The following is a 24,090-nucleotide window of genomic DNA, read 5'->3' on the forward strand; positions in this document are numbered from 1 at the left end:
TAGGAGTATGGACCCAGGATCATGATGGAGTGCAGAAGATGGAAGGTCTGGCTTCTGAATTGCTTCTCCACTGGGCATGGGCATTGGCAGGTTGTTTCACACTCCTAACCTGTTTCTATCTTTCCCTAGTGGGGAAGGGGTCTGGAGAGGTGGGGCTCCAGGACACATTGGTGAGGTCATCTGCCCAGAAAAGTCACGTTGGCACCATGGTAGCATCAGCAACTTGGTGGCTGAAAAGCATGAAGATATAAAGCAGAGAAAGTGTTTAATAATCAGGAACCTAAAGGTAAGAACCTAGCAGATAACATTTGGAGTCTCCATTTTGAGAAAACCTAGGAAGTCTATTTTTGGTATGTTCCAAGGAGCTTATTATGTCTTTGTTAATTCTTGCTTGAACCCAACAGCTAATATGCAGGTGGGCTAAAGGTATTGTCTGGGGAGATAGTGTCAAAAGTTGGGAATGAGACAAGAAAGCTGAATCAGAGAAAAAAAGTAGCTCCCAAAAATGGGAAAAGTATATAAATACTGTTAATTGTAAACCCCATCAATCTGATCTGTGGCCCATATTCATCAAAGGAGCCTGTGTAACTTCTGCATCCTTGTAAGTCTGAGCTCACATCCCATGATCATATCCAGGAACTTCTAAGCTGTACTCATTGAAGGACCCATCTTCTTCAAGTGGTAGGTTATGTTGACCTAGTCTCCCTTTGGAGAATGGGGCAGTCCTTACCATTGTTGATCCACATTGAGGGCAAGGTCTTGAAGAGGCCCTCAAGAGGGTCCACTCTGTTGTTCATGATGGAAATGACCATCGATGGTGGAGAGAGGAATCTGTTAGAGGTCTAGACCCATCATGTCTATGTGAGAATCCCAGGATTCCCTGAGTAGGGCCCTAGATGATGGGACAACCCCATTTTTAATGGGGTTGTTTGACTTTCTATTGTTAAGTTGGTGGTTTTTGTATATTTTGGTTATCAGTCCTCTGTCTAATGTATGGCATATAAAGACATTCTCCCATTGGTCTATTTTTGTTTTTGTTTTCCCTGCAATTGGATTTGAATTGGTGAAGATGTGGTCAAAATTTATATGGAAGAGAGTTCTTCCTATGTTTTTCTATGAGTATTTAATGGTGTCTAGCCCAATTTCTAATTCTTTGATCCATTTGGAGTTAACTTTTGTATATGATAAAATTTGGGGTCCAGTTTCATTTTTCTGCACGTTTCAACTCATTTTTTCAACTATTTGTTGAATAGGTTTTCCTTTTTCCATTTTATATTTTGGGCTCCCTTGTCAAAAGTAGTTAACTATAGGGGTGTGAGAAGTCTAGTTTCTGTCTATCACCACACAATTGATCCCTATTACTAGATTTTAATTCCCTTCTTTCCCTTTTTCTGACAAACACTATTTTGTTTAAAGCCTGAGAGTTCAGGCTTTCCTTTTCACTTCTCTTCATATTTGGTTTGTTTTCTTTATGCTTGACTGATATATACAAATTGTGGAATATTCCTAATTGAGCCTCAGACTTATTCTCAAGAATATGTTCATGGTAAGGAGAAAAAAAAACTTAAGAAAGTATCAGGTAGATGTCAAACTTGCAAGATTTGACCTGCTTCCGTGAGAATATTCAGAAATCTCTTAATTACCTTCACCAAAGGTAGGATGGCTACACACTAATGCTCTCCATGAATCAATGCGCAAAGAATAACAATGTTACGCAAAACATGGACATAAAGTTATTACGGGGGGTTTAACATGGAAGCACCCTGAAAGCAACACTATGTGCCCTTTGTAAGACAGACCTCCATGTTCTTCATGTTGGTAAGACTATGTCCCTGCTATAAGAAGCATTGCTCCCAGAAGTCACTTTGGAAAATTCTGTAACTGCTTTCCAGGACCATTCATAAAGAGTGCAGAAAATTTACTATCTACTACAGTAAGTGTCAGTGTCCTACAGAGTGATAAATTCATTCAAATAGCTTCCCCTGCTAGAACTGCAGGGTGGGCTGCCAGGGGAGCGATAGCATACAGGCCAGACATAGCAGGCTGAGCTTGAGGATATTAATATTCCTCAAGTCAGAATCAGAGAACTTCACTTTTCCCCCTCCTGACCTGGGTATAAACTCACAAGTACAACATTGTTTATTCCTACATGTCTCTTCCAAAATGTTCATCTTTGATTAGTTATTATCATTTCCACAGTGAGCTGAGGTGGCTCCGTAAAACATAATGGCAGTAGGAGGAGAAGGTGGATGTTACTGTAGAGTTTGATGTCATTTCTTTATTCAGTGGGAAATGAGAATTCTGACTGTCAGGTGTGTTTTTATTATTTTGCTTGTATAGAAATAAGAGATTGTGAGAAGGGTTATCTGTGACTGATAAGCTCCAAAAAGGGCTTCATATTTTCTCTTCTGTTTCATTTAAAATTAAGTAGAACATCCACGTAATTATTTATCCTGAAAGCTAGAATACATTTGACAGTAAAACAAGGCACTATCAATAATTAAAAAGTACAACAACTATGCTCTGGAACATTTACAGACAAACTAGGACAGATGATTATCCTAAAACTAAGCAATCCTCCTACAAAATGTTTTCTACTTGATGCTGAGGTTGGTAGACTTTATCACTGGTCATCTCTCTAAACAAGGTGAGGGCGCTAGGTTTCAATAATTGCTGCAGTCACAGCTTCTCCTTCACACCTTCCACATCCTCTATCTCTCCTTCTCCCTTATTATTCTCAACCAAAAGCATGATTGTCCAAGTAGATATAAATTTGATCCATGAATGTGATAATAACATTGCATGTAATTCTATACATTGTATTGCATGTACTTTGTCAAGCATCCTTGAATTCTCCCTACGTACATTTAATTGCAAAGTTTATTTGACAGTTATACTATCACAAGCTCAAGAAATTTGTCATATAGCCAAAAGGAGTGACCAATCAGTACACCAGATACAGCTAAAACCATGGATGGAAGTTCCAGTACATCAAGTTCAAAAAAATTTTCCCTTACCCAAGAAGGTGAAAATGAAAGTTGGGCATCTGCTCTGACAACCTGAAATAAGCTGAGTAAGTTCACCTTCAAAATATTTCCCTAAGTATTCAAAACATGAGGATAGTTTTAATTTAAAATATTAATAACTGCTCAGAATGCATAAAATTCTCAGCATCTAGTTCAGTACTCTAACAAGCTAATACCCATAGATTACTAAGGTAAAATTATCTAGCCCATATTTTAAATGTAAAAAGAGTTTTTTTATGAAAATAAAAATGCTCTTAGGGTCCAAAGGAACAAATGCCTAAAAGGGTAGTTTCATATATTTGACCCCCACCAGTGTAACTTGAATCATCACCATATGGGAAGGGAAAGGTATTTGATTTGCTATGACCCAACTTAAATGCAAAGACAGCTATTGAACTGTACCACTGGGAGTCCACAGTTCCACACACATGAATTTTCCAAATTGCTGAAGCACATCTATGCATCTGCCAAACTTCATCATCAGCTCATTCATCAGCTTTGCAAAGAAATCACTTTCTGAGAGAGAGTCTATAACTTCACATTTCTTGAACTGTAAAGTGATCTTTGTGAAAGTACATCATTGTTTTCTGCTGCTATACCCTCAGTGTCTTTTTCTGGTGATGGGGGTGGATAGTGATTGTTGCTCTTTCCACCAAGGTCAGCCATCATTTCCACTGTCATCAAACCTCTATCTAACATCATGTAACCTCCAGTCCTTCTAATATATTACTGCAAAACTGCTAAGTGGTCAAAAAGTAGATGTCGACTGTAATTCAGGATTGTTTGTTAGAAAACAGTCACTTGGACACAAATAAGCATTTACTTGTCTTGTTTTGGATTTGTAATTTAATAACCAGGAGTTTGAAAGATTCCCTGTTTATAAGATCTATTTATGAAAGGAGACCAGAGTACTTGTTCTAGGATATACAGTGCCAGGGATAAAATCAGGCCTTCACACAGGGACATCCTATGTTCTATCTGTGGAACCACTTCCCTATTCCCAAGAAACTCGAAGAAGATATCATAAGTGGGACAATTAGCCACATTCTTTGCTAAATCTTCCAACGCTAACCATGAAAAGAAATGGATTGCTTTTCTGATTCATTAGTCATTTTCTGTTCTTTTAAAAATATTATATTGCTTTCATTACTATATTAAATTTTAGAAGTTCATTTCCCCCCTCCCTTTTTGTATTTAAAAATTCTGAGGCTGAATGTGAGCCCCTGGCCAGCACCCCAGAAAGTCAAATGCTGTCATACCAGTATTTATAAGAAGGGAAAGCTTTCTGGATCCTACGGGGTTTTCCTTGCATTTGTTCCTTGTAATAAGTCTGACACTATATTGTTTGACCTACAGACAAAAGCCAAACAGAAACAAAAAGGTGTATGACTTTCTGCTCAATGACTATTCTTGGCAAATTCAGTTTTAGCATACAGTCTGTTTCCTGAAAAACCTGCCCTAAAAGCAGAGTGCTGAGAATTACTACCTTTTGCCTAACCAAATAATCAACAGGTCACTCCCTGACTCTAAGGCCAGTCGTTCAAGATTGCCCTGCCCTTTGGGTCTGTGGTTTCAATTCCATAAGCATAAGAAAATCAGGGGGGAAGGGCGATAGCACAGCAGGTTAAGCACACATGGCGCAAAGTGCTTAGACCGGTCAAAGCATCCCGGTTCAAGACCCGGGCTCCCCACCTGCAGGTGGGTCGCTTCACTGGCGGCGAAGTAGGTCTATAGGTGTCTGTCTTTCTCTCCTCCTCTCTATCTTCCCCTCCTCTCTTGATTTCTCTCTGTCTTATACAATGAAAACAATAATAATAACAACAAAGATAAACAATGGCAACAAAAGGGGAAAAATAGCCTCCAGGAACAGTGGATTCGTAGTGTAGGCACCGAACCCTAGCAATAACCCTGGAGGCAAAAATAAATAAATAAAAATGAGAAGGGTGGCCAGGGGAGCGGCTCAGTGGGTAGGGCACAATCCTTGAACATGTAAAGCCAGAGCATATATCTAAATCGTGTATTGGTCTTTCTCAATCCATCTCTATTTCTCTCCTAAACATTAATAATATTCAAAAAATTAGAAAGGGGAGATGAATAAATCAAGACATAGAGGACAAGTGTATGGTAAGGGACAGAATTGGACTTCTGGAAGCCAGGCGGTGACCCACGGGGTTAAGCGCACATAATATGAAGTGCGAAGACCAACACAAGCATCCGGGTTTGAGTCCCCGGCTCCTCACCTGAAGGGGGGGGTCGCTTCACAAGCAGTGAAGCAGGTCTGCAGGTGTCTTTCTCTCTACCAATCTCTCCCTCCCCTATCAGTTTCTCTCTCAATCAAAAGAATTAAAAAATCAAGAAAAATGGCCGTAGGAGCTGTGGATTCCTAGTGCCTGCATCAAGCCCCAGTGATAAGCCTGGAGGTAAACAAATAAATAAATAAATACAATTGGACTTTTACTGATGAGATTAATATCATATACACATGTTGGTTTCCAATGATGCACCCAAGAAGCTCATAGTGTTAAAATGCAATGTTATGGGGGCCGGGCAGTAGCCCCGCTGGTTAAGTGCACAAATTACTATACATCAGGACCCAGGTTCAAGCCCCTGGTCCTCCCCTGCGGGGATGGGGTCCTGGGGGGGGGGGAGCAGTAGGGGAGGTACACTAGTAGTAAAGCAAGTCTGCAGGTGAGTCTTTCTCCCTCTTTATTCCACTCCTTCTCAATTTCTCTGTGCCCTATCAGACCAAATAAAATTTTAAAAAATTAATGCAATGTTATTTCAGATAAGTAAAATCAAGTAGGAGTAAAGCCTTTTTCAAAGATCTGACCTATTTTTAAAAAGAAAAACACTTCACTTCACGCAATGACAATAAATCATGTCTACCTATGCTGGGTTTCAAGACAGTCTAGGAGATACACACAGGAAACTGGTGCACACCAGTGCCAACTGCTTCACTTCACATTCATGTCCCCAATTTCTGGAGCTTGAGGCAAAGTCATGCTAAATTCTCTGATGCCCAAGAATGAGCCCTTCCTCAGTTGCCTTAGTCTATAAGTGATCCTGGCAATCGCAGTAAAGTATAAAAGGTTCAGAAAACTGATCAAAATCAAATAATGATTGGCATCCCATGGCTGAATTACACAGATCACAGCACAGCCATTCCATCAACATGAACTTGACTGCCATCCTTATGTCTCCCCACACGCACAGACCAGAATGAATCAGCAAAACAAAGCCAAGTACAGAAGTAATTACCTACTAATTCCAACTGAAATACACTTCTTTTGCCTGGACTAGATTATTGGGGGAATCCAGGCAGAAGTGGCTCTCCTCCCTGGGTTATCTAAGCAATCCCCACAAACTTCCACATCATTCTCAAGCCTGTCAAAGAATATCCACTCTTCAAATTTATAAACAATAGTATCTCCAAGCAAATTACTGAGGTAACATTTAAATCCAGATGTCTATCCCTCCAAGGTAAAATTCATGGCATTTTATTCTAAAGCTAGCTAGGCAGGGGGAAGGAAATGACTGAGAAAAATGCTAAAATTCCAAGCACAAATTTGCTATAGAATTAATATCACAATTTGTCACTGATAATGAAAACATATAAAACAGGTCCTGACAGCATGTTATTTCTGCCGCAGATCATTCTTTATAAAAGCCAAATGAGTTTTTTTTTCCTTTGCAACTATGGAAATGATTTTCCCCCTAAATGTACAAAGCAAAATAATATTAATATTGTGGTTAGTGGCCATCTGCTTCACGAAAATTCTGTGCAATCATTAGTCTAAGCTGATGGCTCCACGGCAGACTGCCACCTCCCAAGAGGCCAGCCTTGAAAACCCATGAACATCTTTGCCTTGGTCTCAACTTAGAGAGGGCGAGCCATAAACCAGAAAATCAGCTAGACAGGAAGAGCCCAAACACTCAGCTCTGTGTAGAGATATTGAACCCCAAATATCATCCCAGCCCACCTCATATTCAGAGGCCTGCATGAGAAGAGTGATCAAGTGAAGCCGGTAGGCAGCAAGGAATAACCATGAGGCATTTGGGTCAGTGCCATGTCCAGCTGAGCAACTAGCAACCAGTGTTCACTCAACAACTGTAGTTTTTCACTACAAAGTCAGAAAGGGATCAAGCTGTGAGGAGTTCAGCTTATCAGGAAATCTCACTGAAGTCACTATAACTTTTTAGTCAAAAGCTGCAGAGGCAGTGGCATGCAGAGGGATTCAAAGGGAGTGTGAACTAAGTAATATTTCTTGCATGGCTTCCACCAGGAAAACCTGCACCAGGAAAAAAAAAAAAAAGGAATTTAAATATCTCATCTAAGAGGCAATGCACTCTCTTGCCATTCGTAATAGCCTGGTTCTAATGATTTTCATTTAGAAACGCACAAGGATGCCGCATTTTTTAATGTTTAATCAATCTTTGGGAACTCGGTGTGTTTGTAATCCCAGGCCACGTGGATGCTAGAAGAATAAGATATGTGCACAAAATGATTTAGAAAGACACACCATAACAACTTTCCTTCGGTGTTGTGATTATATCATCATTTTCTTTTCTTTTAGGCATGGGCATGGGGGTAGCCTAGATGCTCCAAGCAGAGTGAGAAAGGGACAAAAGAAGAAGTGAGGGACAAGGAAGGAGTTGTTATAGTCACAGGTAGTCTTGCCATACTGAGCACAAAGAATTCTAAATTCCTCCAATCACTTTCCTCGCTTTTCATTTTATTGGAAAGTCCTGAGTTCAGAAGCAGAAAGGCATATGACAAATGACATGGGATAGTCATGAAACAAGTTGCCATGAAAAAAGTCACATTTTAAGAATCTACTAATTTGATGATCTGGAAGGTGAGTGAGAGATAAGAGCATGAGATTTACATACATGGGGCCAGAGGTGTGATTCCCAGCACTGTGTTTAACAGAGTAATGCCTTGACACTCTCTCTCTCTCTCTCTCTCCCTTTCTCCCTCTCTCTCTCTTTCTCTCTATCTCTCTCTCTTTCTCTCTCACTAAGTAAGCAATACATTTTTAATCAAAGAAGCTAGGCAGCTGTAAAAATAACTGGTAGAAAATACCTGAGACTCCAGAATTGTTTGTTTCTTTTTTATTTACTTGTGAATTTATTTGTTTATTTATTTATTTAGTTATTTTACCAGAGTACTGTTCAACTCTGGCTTATGGTGGCACAAGGGATTAAACCTGAGACCTCAAAGCCTCAAGGATCAGAATCTTTTTGCATAGCTGCTATGCTACTTCCCCTACCTGAATTTCTAGATTCTATACCAGACTGGTGCTCTGACTTCTCTCTCCTCCTTCCTCTTGTGAGACACTATTTATACAAAATGAGTAAAATAAATCCTTAAAACATAAATAAAGGGATCTAATAGTTTTAGGGCAAAAATGCTGTTTCATGTAAGTTTGGATAAAACTTAGATGAAGAATGCACTCAGTTGGAAATAAATGCAAAAATGATATTACTATCTTAGAGCACACAGCAGACCTTTTATGCACTTTCCCAAAATTGTCATGGACAAATTGTCACAGACCAAATAATAATAATAATAATAATAATAATAATACCACCAAGAAAAAAAAACACAAAGGTGTATAACATCATACTTTTTCTCAGACTAATTTTATGTTTATCACCAGTTATTTGAAATGAAACTCTTTGAAGAAGGATCATCAGTCTCATTTTGAACAGCCATGTAATCTTATCAGATTGCCTACTTTCTGTAGCAGCATCTCAGAGAGACGGTTCCTTCTCCTTCCACTTTATCCAAGTGCCATATTCAAATAAGCAAAAAGTGAAGTAAATACTTAAAAAGTAAAGGAGGACTGAGCTATAGGAACCAGGTAGATATCTGGAAGATTCCACCCACCAGTTCCAAGGATGGAGAGAACACAACTAAGCTAGTTGAACATGATCATATCAGTAGAAAGTAACTGGATTCCAACCCTCAGGATGCATAGCTCTGAGGCAATCACTTCTAGACAATATTGATCCCAATTTGGGAGAGCTCATCGTGGTTCTCAGTAAAACTGACCAGATTTTTGCAAGATGAACAGATGAAATCTTCTTCTGCCTTTTTGTTGTTATACACATCAGCATGTCCCTTCACTTGCACATAAACCACAGGCTTCCTGCCTTAGGTCATAACTCAATGTAGGAATTTCAAAGTAGCATCTCAACCCATTCAAATAAATACCATATCCTGATCTCCATTTAGTATTTAGAGTTCAAACCACAACTTAAGGTTTGGGTACAGATCTGATTTTGTGCTAGTTGAGTGACCTTGGAGAAGTTATCTAATCTCTCTAAGGAACATGTTCCTCATCTGTAAAATGAGATGAATATTGACCTCTGAAAGTTGTCTCAGGGAATCAACAAGGCAATTTATAAAGTACTGACTATAATAGCTCTTGATAAATGGGGTGATTATTGAGGTTTAAAAATGGGAAGTTTCAAACTCTTTGAGACTTTTAGGATCTTTCTTGTCTTTAAATTAGAGACAACCAGAATACAAGCATAAGCTTTTTCAAATCCAACAGCTTAGGAAGTAGAACTCTCCATCCCATCTCCAGATTCTGGTACTAAAAGTTAAAGAGAAAATAGTCTTCTGTCAAAGTGTACTCCATCAGAATCAAATTTGAGCTTCTTGACCAGGACACTTTTATATTTATTTATTTGTTTGTTTGTTTATTTATTTTTGGCCTCCAGGGTTATCACTGGGCCTATGACCCACTGCCCCTGGCAACCATTTTTTCCATTTTATTGGATAAGACAGAGTGAAACTGGGGGGTGGGGATGGGGATAGAGGAAGCAGAGAAAGACACCTGCGGACCTGCCTCACTGCTTATGAAACATCCCCTTGCAGGTAGAAAGCAGGAGCTTGAACCTGAATCCTTGTGTGGTCCTCGTGCTTAGTACTATGTGTGCTTAACCAGGTGCACTACCACCTGGCACACTTGCCCAGGATTCTTCACCTTTCTATTTGCATGCCACGCCTGAAAACATGGATGCTAATACTGTGTGCATCTATTACTACTCTAATGTGTGTAACACTTATCATATTCTGCAAAGGTTTCTATAGCTTATCAATGGGCTCTGACACTATTGTTGGATAAGGTATTGTGCTGACAGCAGATGATCTCACTTGCAGGTGAAACTTAAAAAAGAAGGACAAAATGGGAAAACACAAAGTGAAACTTGGACTGGGTGTGGTATATTGCAAAGCAAAGGACTCTGGGGAAGAAAGGGAAGTAAGAGGCTGGAGAGGATGCTGGGTCTTGGTGCATGATTGTAGAAAGGGACTGAAAGTGTTTTTGCATGCATATATCACAGGGAAAAATTGAACCCAGGTATCAACAATTGTACTGTAAACTATTAAGGCTCTAACAAAAAGATAAAAGCCAAGGGGGCCAGGCAATAGCACCGCAGGTTAAGCGCACGTGGCGCAAAGCTCAAGGACTGGGATAAGGATTCCACTTCCAGCCTGCTCCCCACCTGCATAGGGCTCGCTTCACAAGCGGTGAAGCAGGTCTGCAGGTGTTTATCTTTCTCTCCCCCCCTCTTGATTTCTCTCTGTCCTATCCAACAACAACAATAATAACAAGAACAACGATAAACAACTAGGGCAACAAAAGGGAAGAAAAAGAGAAAAACCTAAGTCGAGTACCAGTGAGCTACTTTACCAGCCTCAGATTCTTAGCGATTATGGACCTTTTTCCAGTTATAAAATGCCCTTTCCAGGGGTCGGGCGGTAGTGCAGCAGGTTAAGCATGTGGCGCAAAGCGCAAGGACCAGCTTAAGGATTCCGGTTCGAGCTCTCGGCTCCCCACCTGCAGGGGAGTCGCTTCACAGGAGGAGAAGTGGGTCTGCAGGTGTCTATCTTTCTCTCCTCCTCTCTGTCTTCCCCTCCCCTCTCGATTTCTCTCTGTCCTAGCGAACAACAACGACAACAATAATAGTAATAACAACACCGGCAAACAACAAGGGCAACCAAAGGGGGAAAAAAGTGGCCTCCAGGAGCAGTGGATTCGTGGTTCAGGCACTGAGCCCCAGAGATAACCCTGGAGGCAAAAAAATAAGTAAAATAAAATGCCCTTTCAACTTTGCAACTAGAAATTTCTTACTTATGGACTGGGAAGATAGCATGATGGTTGCACAAGCACATCTCATGCCGAGGCTCAGATGCCACAGGTTCAATCCCAAGTACCACCATAAATCAGAGTTGAGCAGTGCTCTGGCCTCTCTCTCAATCACCCCCCCTTATAACTTTCTCTCTGTATCTATCACCCCCTTCTTAAAATACTAAAATTTGTAAAAAAAAAAAAAATTCTTATTTCTGTTGTCTTTGTTTCTGAAAAGTTTAATTCTTATACATCTTCATGACCATTAAAAGTTTCAGAACAGCTTTTAAATGTCCATACATGCATTCTTAAGACACTATAGGAGGGAAGTGGGTGGTGCACACATTACTACACACAAGGGCAAGTGTTCAAGCCCCTGTTACCACCTATGGGGAGTTAGGGGAAGATTCAATAGCAGAGGAGCAGGGCTATAGGCATCTTTCATTCTCTCTGACTTTCCCTATCTATCTCTGTCGTGTGTGTGTGTGTGTGTGTGTGTGTGTAAGATAGAAACAAAATAAGAGAGGAAATAGAATGGTGTAGCCATAATGAAGGCACCACGTCCCAGTAATAAACCTGGGGATAATACAACAAAAAGAAAAAAAGAAAGAAAGAAAGAAAAGAAAGATCAGAAATTCCCAAAGCAGAACTTGGCTGTACTGTAAAAGACTCTGGGTTGGGGGGAAGGTTCAGGTCCTTGAATGTGATAGCAGAAGAGAACCTGGTTGTATTGTCATATGGAAATGTTATACATATACAAACTATTGTATTTTACTGTCACTGTAAACCATCAATCCCCCAATAAAGAAATTTTTTAAAAAACTGGTTTACAATACTTTTTTTTTTTTTAACCAGAACACTGCTCAGTTTTGGCTTATGGTGGTGCAGGGGATTGAAGTTGGGCTTTGGAGCCTCAGGCATGAGAGTCTCTTTGCATTACCATATGCTATCTACCCCTTCCACACAATGCTTTTTTTAAAAGGTTCATAGCATCATCCATTTTTAATGGGCTTAGTGAAATCTTCATGGTAATATTCACAAAGATGAATGACTAGACTTAAAAAGACTTGGTCAAAGTAGATCAGAAGCAACCAATAGCACAGCTATATACAAGATACTGGGTACTGTACAGCAAACCCTAACAAAAGGACTTTTCAAAGGTAACCCAATTACCAAGTAATGTGATGATAACATTAACTATCCATTGTCTTTTTGAACCCTAAGACAACAGGAACCTCACATCTCCACTATAGAGCTTCTACTTCCCCCAGTCCTGGAACCTTTGGATAGGGCCCACTTTCCCATATGCCTCTCCCAATACATATCAAATAACATTGCATCTGCCGATCACAACCTAATCAACACAACGATTGCCACCTCAACATGCTTCAGCTCAGACTGTGTCCAGAGACTTCAGGTGTGGAATGACAACCCTTCAGCTTCATTACTCCGGTGAGATCCTTCCTTTCATAGTAATTCCATCCCAGGTGGTTCACTTTCTAACAAAGTCCCAAAACCTAGATATACACCAGTTTCTGTGAGAGAGAGAGCATATGTTCACACGTATCCATAAATTACTGCAAAATATATACCTGAAAGCAGAAGTACACTAGAGTTTGCAGTGAGTACTCCCCTAACACTTCCTCTCCACTATTCCAAGCTTTGGGCCCATGATTGCTCAACAATTTGTTTGGCTTTGTATGTTAACTCTCTTTTCAGTCACCAGGTTCCAGATGTCATCAGGATGCCGGCCAGGCTTCCCTGGACTGAAGACCCCACCAATGTGTCCTGGAGCTCTGCTTCCCCAGAGACCCAATCTACTAGGGAAAGAGAGAGGCAGACTGGGAGTATGGACCGACCAGTCAACGCCCGTGTTCAGCGGGGAAGCAATTACAGAAGCCAGACCTTCCACCTTCTACAACCCACAATGACCCTGGGTCCATGCTCCCAGAGGGATAGAGAATGGGAAAGCTACTGGGGAGGGGATGGGTTATGGAGATTGGGTGTTGGGAATTGTTTAGAGTTGTACCCCTGCTACCCTATGGTTTTGTTAATTTATCCTTTCTTAAATAAAATTTAAAAAATAAAATAAAATAAAAAATAAAAATAAATAAATAAAAAGACTTGGTCAAAGAAATAGTAATAATCTCTTTCCTCACATTTTCAAATTGTACAACGAAGTACCAGTTTGTATCACAGTTTAATACCAATTAGTAAAATGGCACTTAAAAATATTCAGTGTCTCATTAAGAAAAACCGGCTTTTCCTGTGGTTGTTCTTCAAGGCCATTATTCCAAATTAGTAATGGACAGCAAGTTTCAATAGAAGGCCTCTCTTTTGTCCCCCTAGTGGTCATATGCAAAATAGCAAACATAAAGAAAAGACTGAGAAATCTGACTTTTTTTTCATTTTACAGATAAAGAAATGGAGTCAAGAGACTAGGGGTTGGCTATAATTGCAGAATTGTATAGGAAAGGACCTGTGTATTTATTTTTTAATGTTTTGGGTAGTATGATGTCTGGAAGAGGGTAAAAATATTAACTAAGTTTCTGTTGAAAATTTAAATATGTATCACTTGACACTTCATAGGGTAATTCTTTTTTTTTTCCAAGATTTCTTTTGCCTTTTAAGAGAAATAACAAATATGGTTTCCCACAAGACAAAAAGAATATCTTATCTGTGACCAAGAATGCCACCAGCATCGCCTCTGAAGGGTTCCTTTCTGAGAAGTAAAGACTAAAAGCATTTAAAAATGGCTCCAGAAGATGGCTTTTCTCCAAAATTTCCAGTAAGATTAAAAAAAATTGCAGATGGACAAAAGTTCACAATGAATTTGTTTTAAAATAAATTCAGGAAATAAATACTGATCTTTCTCAATGTGGGATATCTCCATATAGGTAAAGAGTAGATACAGACATGGGTGGGGAGTACACATAGTAGCGAATAAAACTGAAACTGTCTTGATTTGACAGACAAATTAGTTTATCTTGAAGAGTTCTGCTAGCTCTAAAATTTAACACAATTACTTTAGGTTTTATTTGGACATAAAGACAACAGAACTGAAACTGTTATCCAGATATCGTAAGGTTAACAATAAAGAAGCTAATACTGTAACACTCAAAACATGTTTATCCTAATATCAGAGATTGTAGACAATAGGTTCTGATTTTTACACCACCCATAGATTCCACAATCTATGAATCTATAAACCCTTGTGTTATGGTTAAGGATGCAAGAAGCGTGTTTGAATGTCAGCTCAGACTTATACCAGGTGCCCTTGAGCAAGTTCACTTATCTTTAGTTTCTTGGTTTCCTCTCTGGCAAAAAAGAATGATAACAGTATCAAGCACATAGGCTGTTAAGTGGGTTAAATGAGATAATACATGTAAAGAACAAGTTTCTGGTACATGTTATACATGCAGTTTAGCATTAGTTATTGTTCTGATGAAAATATTGGCAGTATTCATTATTTCTACTGAAAGACAAAAGGGGGAAAAGGATAAAGAATAAATGACAGCAACTGCAGACTAAATGCAAGGCAAAGACAAGCCATTCTCTCCTGTAATGAGATGTGTAACTTTGAACAAAGCACTTAACCTATGGGACCCTTGTTTTCTCAGCCATAGAAATAAGGGGCTTGAATAAAATTTCAAACATCTCAAGTTTGACAAAGATGTAAAAGATCAGTCAGTCCCAAATCTGATGCTTGAGCTTATTTATAACAAGAATTTGTCCAATTTGTGATTGAACGCCTTCAGGGATGGAACTCATTTCTATCCTGAAGCTGCCAGCACTTTTCATCTTGACCAGCACTAATAGGTTGAAAATTCTTCCATATGTTGAGCTGAAATCTACCATCTGCATGGCATCTGATATAAGAAGTCAATGGTAATAACTTGTAGAATTATTTTATTTGTCACTAAGGAGAGAAACTGCCAATTAGACCATGATAGGATGCTCTCATAATATTTCAGTTATAAGAGGCATCAAAATTCAGAAATAAGGGGCTGAGCAGTGGTGCACTTGATTTACCACACACAATACCATGTGCAAAGACCCAGGTTGGAACCCTTGCTCCCCACCTGCAGAGGGGGATGATTCACAAGTGGTGAAGAAGGTCTACAGATAACTATCTTTCTCTCTCCCATTATATCTCCCTCTCCCCTCTCAATTTCTCTCTGTCTTATCAAACAAAATAGAAAAAAAGTAAAGAAGGAGGGAAGGAAGGAAGAAAGGAAGGAAGGAAAGAAGGAAAGAAGGGAGGGAGGAAGGAGGGAAGGGAAGGAGGCAAGGAGGAAAGGAAGAATATGGTTTCCAGGATCAGTGAATTTGTAGTGCTGGCACAGAGCCCCAACAGAACCCTGGTGGCAATTAAAAATTAGTAAATAGTAAAAAATAAATAAATAAAAATGATAGATATTAAAATATGAAAACATGGATATCTAGTCAGTAAAACTTTACAGATGTCTTCACCAGCTGATGCAAATTGGTGTTTCTATGACATTGAAAGCCAGTCTAAGTACTTATCACAATATAGTTGAAAAGTGCTCACCTCCAACTTGAACCTTGTTTTCAATCTTATAAGTTATAACAAACATGATCTTAAATCTATGAACAAACTCCTGAGTAGCTTCAGTCTACTAAAGTCATTCCAGTTTATCTAAATCTGCATTTATTTACACACATAGGCACCAGATTTTCTTTTAAACACCAGGGTATTAAATGGTTGTCAAAATAGACAAATTGCTGCCTTCAACAATTCAGTGGATACCAAATCTAGTACATAAAATAAAAACATGTAAACAAGAAATTCTACTTAAAGTAGACTAAACATTTTTCTTTTTCATTAGTTATTTGATATTCATTTTAAAATTATAAGATAACAGGGGTATAATTCCACACCATTCATAACACCAGAGTTCTGTGTCCCCATTCCGTCCATTGGAAACTACATTAGTTCTTCCAAGATCACAGATATGGGGAGATATATATATACATCAGTTTTTTCTATGGACCACCCTTCTATTCCTTTCCTTTCTAGGTCACACCTACTACTATCAAGTGTTCTCTCTCTCTCTCTCTCTCTTCTCTCTCCAGGTCCTAGTGGAATTGAAGTTCAGAACCTTCTATAGACTGGACATTTTACAAAGTGCTGTGGAAACACAATAGATAGGAAAGGATACTTAAGGATAGTAGTTAAAGAGGAACAGCAAGTTTTAAGTGGAATCCAAATTTCTACAAGTGTACATAACACTTATACCTATACAAAGAACAATCTTCTTGTTGTCGTCTCTTCTTTTGATAAAATTTATGAAATCTTGATGCTGTCACAATTTATAACCATCTCCCCAAAGTAATTTTGATCATATATTATTATATTGCTTTTTCCTCCAATCCACTACTGTTCCCATGAAGTGTTTCTATAACTGCAGTTCAAATTTAGTAGGAAAAGGGAATTAAAAAAAAAAGGAATAAAAAAAAACCCTCTGAAAACAAGTGTAGGGTTTTCTGTTTATTCTGGCCTATTCAGGGAACCTACTGATATGTTGCGTATTCTTTTTTAAAAAAATTACATATTTTTATTTTTTGTTGCCCTTGTTGTTTTTTATTATTGTTGTTATTGATGTCATTGTTAGATAGGATAGAGAGATGGAAAGAGGAGGGGAAAACAGAGAGGGGGAGAAAAAGATAGATACCTGCAGACCTGCTTCACCTCCTGTAAAGTGACTCCCCTGCAGGTAGGGAGCTGGGGGCTTGAGCTGGGATCCTTACGCTCTTGTGCTCTGTGCCACATGTGCTTAACCTGCTGCACTACTGCCCAACTTTCTATGTATTCTCCTAAGGGCTAACTCCTTCAAGAATCTATCCCTTCATTACCATGCTGTAGTCTACTAAACTTCACTTGAATATTACTGATCAAGCAAATTTAGATTCCACCAGAGAGCATCAAATAAAATGTAAGAAGAATTCAGCAAAATTGAAGTATATTTTATCTACCCTGAGGTTCCCAGAGTACTAAAATGTCCACGGAGGTCAATAACATTTTGTGCATTTATCTAATTTGGCTATCTCCTGGCTATAATAACGTTCCTATAATGATGACTCAAACAATGATCAAGAGGGAAATGTCTTAATGCATTCAAGGATCCAACCCATTTTTAAATACAGTATTGGAAACTCTCTGAGGACCAGAGAATGCTGGAGAAACACATGAAGATTGTGTGAATTTATTTTAGCTCATATTGAGATGTCTATGGTTCTCACAAAGGAGGAATTCCATTGAGGTTCCCTGTCTCTTTTGTTTCATTTCAATAAAACCCAGAGTGGTTTAAACCTTTCCCTTCCCCAAAACCTCTGTCGTGTGTGTGTGTGTGTGTGTGTGTGTGTGTGTGTGTGTGTGTGTGTGTGTAGTGGGTAGGCAAGGCAGAGATTAGAAATAGGTATTCACTCCTCAATGAAAAACTTGTATGCTCCATGATAAACAATAACCAGTATAATCTATATACTTTTTCTGATAGCAGCATAGTAGAGTAACTGTTTAAAAATATTTTTAGGGAGTCAGGCAGTAGCACGGCCTGCGCCAGGACCAGTGTAAAGATCCCAGTTAGAAATCCCCCCCGGGCTCCCCACCTGGGGGGGGTCTCTTCACAGACGGTGAAGCGGGTCTGCAGGTGCCTGTCTTTCTCTCTGCTCTCTGTCTTCCCCTCCTCTTTCCATTTCTCTCTATCCTATCCAACAACAACGACATCAATAAGAACAACAATATAACTACAACAATAAAATAAGGGCAACAAAAGGATAAATAAATAAATAAATAATTTTTTTTAAAATATTTATTTATTTATTCCCTTTTGTTGCCCTTGTTGTTTTATTGTTGTAGTTATTATTGTTGTTGTCATTGTTGGATAGGACAGAGAGAAATGGAGAGAGGAGGGGAAGACAGAGAGGAGGAGAGAAAGACAGACACCTGCAGACCTGCTTCACCACCTGTGAAGCGACTCCCCTGCAGGTGGGGAGCCGGGGTTCGAACCAGGATCCTTATGCTGGTCCTTGTGCTTTGCGCCACCTGCGCTTAACCCGCTGCACTACAGCCCGACTCCCAATAAATATTTTTTAAAAATATTTTTAATGAGAAAGAGAGAGAGGGAGACCAGTGCACCTCTATGGTCATAAGTAGTAGTGGGAACTGAACTCAGGTTCTCAGGTTTGCAAAGCATGTGCTCTACCCACTGAGTACCTTCCCCAATGACACAGGGTAAAATTTAGATGAAATTTTGGATTAGTAATTCAAAATTCCCTATGCCAATATTCTTAATTAGACATATGATTTTAGAAGTGAAGTTTTTTTTCCTTCTAATCAAGAATAATGGTTGATGCTTAGGAAAATGTTTTCATCAGCTAATCATTGCCTATACATATATAATACTGAAAAGAAAGTCACAGAGCTGGTAATTATTTATTTATATACATCACATTATAAGGAACAGATAGCCTCTTAATCATCTGAAGAGAGATTTAGTGGAAGTTGAAAAATTCCTCATCAAAATTAATATTCCTAGTAATGGTCTTATGAAGAAAGCTTTTATTTAAAAAAAATATCGAAACTTTACAAGCTGTAAAAGGAGAGAAGTAAAAGTAATTTTGACTGAAGCATATATAATTTTGACTAAAGTTAGAGGGGATTGTACAGTGACACACATGGTTAAGCACAGAGGTTACCAAGCACATGGACCAGAGTTTGAGCCCCATTCCCCACCTGCAAGGAAAACACTTCAGGAGTAGTGCCTACAGGTATCTATTTTTCTTTCTGCATCTCTATATCCCCCTCCTCACTCAATTCCTGTCAATCAAAAAAAAAAAAAAAAAAGCAGAAAGGAAAAAATATCCAATGAAAGCAGTGAATTCATTGTGCCTACATTGAGCCCCAGCTAACCCTAATGGCAATAAAAAAAAAAAAAAAAACAATAATAGGGAGTTGGGCTGTAGAGCACCGAGTTAAACGCAGGTGGCGCAAAGCACAAGGACCAGCAAAAGGATCCCAGTTCAAGCCCCCGACTACCTACCTGCAGGGCAAGTGTCTGTCTTTCTCTCCTCCTCTCTGTCTTCCCCTCCTCTCTCCATTTCTCTCTATCCTATCCAACAATGACAACAACAATAATAACTACAACAAGGGCAACAAAAAGGAATCAATAAATATTAAAATGATAATAATAAAACATTTCTTTTTTAATTTTTTTTTTAGTTAGGGACAGAGAGAAATTAAGAGGGAGGAGGAAGACAGAGAAAAAGAAACATCTTCAGTACTTTTTCACAGCACATGAAACTCCCCCCACATCCCAATCCCCCTGTGGGGATTAGGGGTTTGAATCCTAATCTTTGTGCATGGTATTGTGTGCACTCATTCAAGTGTGCCACTACCCATCTCCCCTCCCTTATCAAATTGGTTCTTTATCTCAGAAATAAAGATAAAATAATTCTGGATGTTTACATCAATGGGTCATTGGAAACAAATAGCCATGAAGTAGCTACTACTAGAAATCCTCAAAAATTAATACACAGAAACTTAGCTTTTAATTTTATTAGTGATTTAATTTTGATTTACAAAATTATGAGATAACAGATATAATTCCACAGCATTCCCACCACCAGAGTTCCGTGTCCTCATTCCTTCCATTGGATATTACAATAGTTCTCCCAAGGTCACAGATATGAATCGACTATAATATAACAATTTATATTTATATATATTTACCCTTTTTTTTTCCTACGGTCCTGCCTTATTTTCCTTTCTAAGTCACACCTATACCTAGTAGTATTTCAGAATGTTTGTCCTTTTTTCCTCTTCTCTCTCTGGGTCTCTGATGGCTCAGAGCCCTCTGGTCATCTTCCCCTAACATTTCTCCCCCTTTGGGAGTATTGACCAAAATTCTTTATGGGGTTCGTGAATGTTGGCAGGTGCATCCATAGCCACAGCCTGATACAAACTTTTTTTGAGGCTAAGGAGTGTGATGCATGATGCAATTTAGTGCTGAACTGTTCAGAGAAACTGATAGCCTACTTGTAATTAAAAAGTAGTTATTTTTTTTAATTTTGTTATTGGGGAATTAATGTTTTACATTTGAGAGTAAATACAATAGTTTTTACATGTATAAAATTTCCCAGTTTTTCATATAACAATACAACACCCACTAGGTCCTCTGTCATCCTTTTTAGACCTGTATTCTTCCCCCCACCCACACCAACCCCACAGTCTTTTACTTTGGTGCAATATGCCAATTCCAGTTCAGGTTCTAAAAAGTAGTTATTTGACCTATCTTTGATACATGGCCTACTAATTTTGAAGAACAATTAATACATGACAATTAGAGATTGCCTTTGTGAGACATTAGCTGCCCTAACCAATGGCATAAAATGAACTTCATTCGTAGCCCACTTTTACCACTAAAAATAAGTCAATTTGCATACCTTTCTGCCAAAGGCAATTTTATAAAGTGATTTCTTTTTACTGGTATACTTATGAATGTATACACCTACTAAAATATATGTGGTATATTTATATATCACACATATTATAATTATGTTACACACATATATGTGATATATTTACATTAGCATGATATATGTATATATATATATATATATATATATATATTTCTACGCACACACCCAAGCCACAGAGCCTTGCAATTGCTCCATTTCATTATCTCTTTCTTTCTCCTTTTTTTTTTATTTCAAACACAGTAAGAGAAAGAGAGACACCATAGCACCACAATACCATTAATGAAATTTCCCTTTGTGCCAAGCATAGTGATGCTTTGTGGTACTAGAGACTTGAATCCATGAGCTTGATAAAGTGTGTGCTCTACTGAGTGAGCCATCTCCCATCCCCTCTGTTAATGTGTTTTATTCCCTTGAACTTAACCTATGTGATCTTTTTTTTTTCTTTCAGAAATCTGTTTGCTCTGTTCTAAGGGGGTAGGGTGGGGAGATTATGCCACTTGTTGAAAGAAGAATCAAATACAATAGCCTATGAAAGTCCTTCCTAAAGAGCTAAGGACTCTTCAAACAAGAGGGGCTAGTATTTCCAGTCAAAGGTCTAAGGAATCGACAATGAATGGCAAACAGCTTTCTCACCTGTCCTTCCTCCCTCAGAGATTAAACAACCACATGAACAGAAATAATGTGTAGTCCCCTTTTTGTTAGTTGGTGGTAGTTTTTTTTTTTTTTTAAGAAAGAAATTCAAAGCCTTTTCCTCTTCCATGTGCGGAACATCTGTGCTAAAAACCATTCCACGCACAAGTCTTTGAAGCTACTGACTGCCTAGAGGAAATACTTTGATTTGGGCTTTATTTAAATACTCAGAGAAACAAAAGATTTCCTAGTAAGAACTCAACTGGGAAGAAGACATACCTCCAACCAATTTAACCACTGGGAGGCCAAGTAGCCTGTGATGTTTGAGAGCACCAGGCAGTGACAATCTGGCTGTGAATTTGCTGGAGACACAAGCAGCTGGTTTGGGATGCTCTGACCCTGGGTGCAATCACTGTGGTAATTAGATTTCATTTTCCTAACCCAGCAGTGCCTGGCTCCATCATGTCTATATCTCCTATGAAGAAAGCCATTTCTCTCGTCTAATAACACTTTGACCTGCTTTTTTGAAGTTTGGTTTCTTAATATTAGAAATAATAACAATAGTCAGTAGTAGTAGTATAACGGTGAAGATAATTTTGCAAACTATTGAGTCTCCAAGAGTTGAGTTTGGAGGTTCTTTCTAGTTCCAGAACTTTTCTAGAACATGTTAAAGGGTGAGGCAGATTCTGAGTATCACTTCTCATCCCTCTTGAGCAAGTATTTCTGCATTAACACATTTAGAAAAACTGGGATCAGTCCTGAAGTGGGGGGCGAGCTGCAGGGTTTGGGTTTTTGTTTGTTTCTTTGTTTTGTTTGTTTGTTTTTCTTCTGAGCGTTTCTGCAAGCCCAGGGAAGCAGGGCTTCCTGCGCTATAGCATCTTGGGGTTACTCACTCCGAAAGAGTAACGCAGCTTACAGGGCGATGTAGAAAGCTGTCTTCCTGGAAGGCGAGAAGGAGAAGTCTCGCACGCGTGGCTCCTCTGCTCGCCTCTTGGAGACCTGTTTGTGTTGCAAAGAAAAAGCCAGCGGTGTTGTCATCTCAGAACAGACCGGGGTGTCCTTCTATGTGTGCAAGCAATTCGTGCTCTCATACTACACTGGCCAACTGAAGCACACAAGGAGGTACTAGGTCTCTGGAAATTGGAATTACTTGGTGGGTAGAGAAAGAACATCCGACCGCTACTTATAATAATCCAAGGTGCTTTTTATTAAAATAAAGAATAAATGAGGGGTTCTGCGGGGTCACACAAGTTCTGAGTATCTCTTAAAACCCCACCTCCACCACCACCACCAAAAAAAAAAAATGCAGAAGGGAAAGAAAGGCGAGCCGGGGGGGGGGGGGGGGTTGGGGGGGTGTGCGCGAATGTTGGAGGGAGAGAGCGAATTGCTCTGGGCTGGAGGAGACACAGGGAGTCATTCTGTCAAGGGGAGGAGGCGGGCGGGGGCAGGCACTGGGCCTCTCTCACAAAGTCCTCCTCTCTCTGCTCCCTCCCACTTAATTCACTTGCAAATCAGTGTGTGCCCACAAGAGCCAGCGCTCTGGAGCCCCGTCACCTCCCCAGCCCGAGAGCTGCAGTTTCAGCCGCGGCAGGCAGCCCAAGAGGCAGAGCCAGGAGCGAGCGCGGTGGCCGCGGCTACTGAGGCAGGAGCAGCCCGGGCGGGTCGAGGGGTATCCGCGGGCGGGAGGGCGCAGGAAGGCGAACAGAGGTAGGTTCGAGCCCGGTTGGCTGCGTCGGTGGTGCAGGTGGTGGTGGTGCCGATGATGCATGCTTTTTTCGCTTCTTCTTTCTTCTTCTTTTTTTTTTTCTCCTTCTCCCCTTTTCTTCTTCCTTGTTATTTCCACCCTCCTTAATTCTGTAGCGTGAATGGAAGCCAATCAGAGGCAGCGCCCTCTCCTCGCGGTGGGTGCTGCTCGCCGGAGTTGGAAGGGATGCTCAGGCTGCCAGCCCCGAGTCCGAGTCCCGGGGAGCGCGCGCGCTGCTGCGGCTGCCCCGGAACCGGCTCGGCTTCTCCGGGAGCCCTGGCTCCGCTCCTCCGCCCCCGGGTAAGACGGATCCTCCCAGGGGCAGGGAGGGGAGGCCTGTGCGAGCAAGCGATCCGGGAAGACCCCGCTGTTATTCCTTTCTCTCTGTCCTGGGAGCGCCAGCATTTGCAAAGTTGGGTGGTCAATTAGCTAGGGTGCTGGTGCGTGCAGAACCCGCAGAGCTTTTTTTTGGGGGGGGGGGATGTTGAGGGGAGAATGCGGGGCGGGGCTGGATTTCTTTCCACCTGCTCACATCACCCGGGTCCTTGCGAGGACTACTGTGGTTGAGTTGTGTTTCTTGGCATTGGGGGCGGGAAAAGAACGAAAATAGGGGAGGTTGAAAACTCAAGAATGACACCCCCCCCCCCCAAACCCCAACCAGGAAACTTAAGCTATAATGATTACTTGGCCGAGAGAAGGAGCTAAGGAAATCGTTCGCTTGCATGCTAGGGGCAACGCCTGCCAGTGCACTTAGGACAGAAATGCTTAGGTTGCAAGGAAAAGTCTCACATTGGACTCCGAAAATGGAGCGGGCTGTCCAGGGGAAAGTCATGTGGAAGACATGGCTCGAGTAAGATCTGGGAGATCAGGTCTCCCCGACTGCCGGGAAAGCAGACCCGGTGCGCCTGGTGCTAAGTGTCTGGTGCAGGGAGGAAAAAAAAAAAGTAGAGAAGTTAATGCATTCATCCTGGCCTTTATGAAGAGGGGACGTTGCAATGGTGTATACACACTGCAGCAGCTGCAGAGCTGCGATGACTTCTCCCATAGT

The 24,090-nt window shown here is 40.2% G+C and overlaps 1 protein-coding gene across 1 annotated transcript in view; it reads left to right on the forward strand.

Annotated features, from left to right (window-relative positions):
- Window positions 1–22,644: 22,644 nt before the first annotated feature.
- The window catches only part of CDH6 (cadherin 6), a 199,659-nt gene continuing 198,213 nt past the window's right edge, over window positions 22,645–24,090 (forward strand). The window contains exon 1 of the mRNA XM_060191189.1: window positions 22,645–23,005. The gene's annotated coding sequence lies outside the window, so the exon portion shown is untranslated. The remainder of the gene's footprint in view (window positions 23,006–24,090) is intronic.

This window comes from Erinaceus europaeus, chromosome 5 (genome assembly GCF_950295315.1).
Source record: "Erinaceus europaeus chromosome 5, mEriEur2.1, whole genome shotgun sequence".
Classification (NCBI taxonomy): domain Eukaryota; kingdom Metazoa; phylum Chordata; class Mammalia; order Eulipotyphla; family Erinaceidae; genus Erinaceus; species Erinaceus europaeus.